Here is a 2,500-nt window from a genome sequence, read left to right on the forward strand (position 1 = left end):
ATTCTCGCACTTACAGAATATTGTTTATTGACCTCCAGCGAGTGTCGAAGTTGGCCATCTCGTCTCTACCCCTTCGGGATTAGGCGGGATACTTACTGAGTACACGTTGATTACGTACTCATACTACACTTCTGTGCATTTTTGTTGCACAGGTACATGATACTTTAGCGGCCTACTGGACGCAGCAGCACGGACGATTCGGGGACTAGGTAAGTTGCAGTATGCGAGGCGACCCGTAGCTCTTTAAAGTCCCTTTCTAGTAACTGTATTTCTTTTTCCGTCCATTGTATTCCGGACGGATGTAGTGTTGTATTTTATGTCTTTATCAGTAGTTGCTTATGCACTTGTGACACCGGATTTCTGGGATGGTTTCAGTAAATCCTTGTACTAATTACTATTATTTAAATTTGAATTCAAGCAATGATCTTACTTTATGTAAAACGGAAAGAAAAACCTTAGATTTTCAAAAGTGTTAAAAGAGGAAGTGGTAATTTAGTTGGCTAGCCTGACAGCGGTGTCCGGCGCCATCACGACCCGTAGAGGATTTGGGTCGTGACATTTATGTAATTGAAAGCAATCTCAAATTCAATGGAATAGTGAACTTCAAGATAGCTTGACCCAAAAACCCTCCAAAACTGATATCAATCCATCTCAAACCTCATTAATCAAGCACTATGGTTTTCTAGAAGCTGAAAGAATCAGAAAACCGTTGAAGGTCGATGGAATAGTGTTTTAACTTTCAAAATCCAGCCCCTTCTTTTCTGTATTTTTTTTAGCTCTTCAAACCTTGCCTTGAAAGGCAAGAATGAGATGCCTTTATAGACAAGGCAATAGGGCAACCATCAGATTTCAATTCTTTCAATTCTACCCTTTTCTAATTTTTATTTTTGCTACTTAGTCCCTCATTAGTGACTTGTTACCCAAGCTAAAGCCTGAAATTTAATAAAAGACCCCTATCCAAACTCCCTAGAAGCTTCTAAATCTGATATGAAAAGATTCCCTAACCTAGAATACCCAAATTACCCTTTGCCCAACTAGTTATTACTCGCCCTGCCCCTTCCTTTGAGACCCCCTAAAGTTTCTAGACTGACAGTTGACTCCCCTAGGATCCCTTGAAGTGTGACAAACAGGACTACTCAAATGCTAAGGCTTCAAACAAATCAAAAGATGAAAATCTTAAAAGAAATGCAGAAATTTTGAAAATTGAAAGCAAATAAAACATGAGTCAAACACATAAGCATTCATAGGACCATTAAACCAATATTTAAACAGAACTATAATCAGAAATTCTATCGTAATTAACTAAGCAATGATTTAAACAAATTTAACCCTAAATTAACATTCAAGTTTATTAACCACAACAATAAAGACAAAACAAATGTATCCAGTAATTAAACCTAATTCGAACCTAGACATGAACATGAATTTCAACCTAAGGGAAAGGGGATGAGGAGGAAGATGAATCAACTGAAAGAAAATCAAAAGGAAGGAATAAGCACTTACCTATTTGAACAGGATTGACCCCAGGATTTGAACCATTGACTTCGTTCCAAATAATGTCACCCATTTGTTCTTGGCAAGAACAAATAGACAACATTATTAGAAACGAAGCCAAACAAAAACTCGAGAGAGACCCTCAATTTCAATTTAGGACTTGAACTTCTGGAACCCTAGATTTAAAATTCGAGCAGTTTTGGGGGTATTTGAGAGAAATTGAGTGTGGATTTAGGGTAAGGGGGGCGAGGAGGTTATAGGGTGTGATCTTAAGGTGATTTGGTGGTGGCGCCGCCAACCGGAGAAATTGTGGCGGCGCTAGGGTTCCTGGTTTCAAATCAATATTTGAAGGATTCGGGGGAGTTTTGAGGGAAATTGGTTGTGGATTTGAGATGAGGAGGCAAAGGAGAAGCTATGGTGTTACTTTCATGGTCATCGGAGACTTGCCGCCGCTGTGGGGCGATTTTCGGCGGCGGCTGACGGCGGCGTTACAAGGGAGGGTGAGAGACGGGTGGTGGGGGGTTCTGAGAGAGGGGGGGTGGGTGACGTTCAGACAATTATATACTTATTGACCCCAACTTCCCAGCCGTTGGATGAGAAAACCTCGACGGCTGGGATCATTCAAGGGCGAAACGACGTTGTTTTATTAAAGGGGGCACTTGGACTGGATCAGACGCGGGTCTGGGCTGGGATTTGAGGGGTTTTGGACGGGTTTAGGGGTTTGTGCCTGGTTTTTTAGAGGGGTTGGCCCAAAGATGGGTGTTTTATTTAGAAGACCAATTCCTTTTCTTTTCAATTCATTTTTCCTCAAAAATCTTTTCTTCTCTTTTTTTTTTTCCTAAATTAAAATAAAAATCTAAATTAAATCCTAAAACCAAATTAACCTATCAAACACTAATTAAACCTAAATAAAAATTATCAAAATTAATTAATCAACAAATTAAAAGGAAAAACTACTCAAAATTGAAATTAGAATGCAAATTAAAATTTTTGTAAGATAACTTAA

Source organism: Nicotiana attenuata, unplaced genomic scaffold (assembly GCF_001879085.1).
Source record: "Nicotiana attenuata strain UT unplaced genomic scaffold, NIATTr2, whole genome shotgun sequence".
In the NCBI taxonomy this organism is placed as follows: domain Eukaryota; kingdom Viridiplantae; phylum Streptophyta; class Magnoliopsida; order Solanales; family Solanaceae; genus Nicotiana; species Nicotiana attenuata.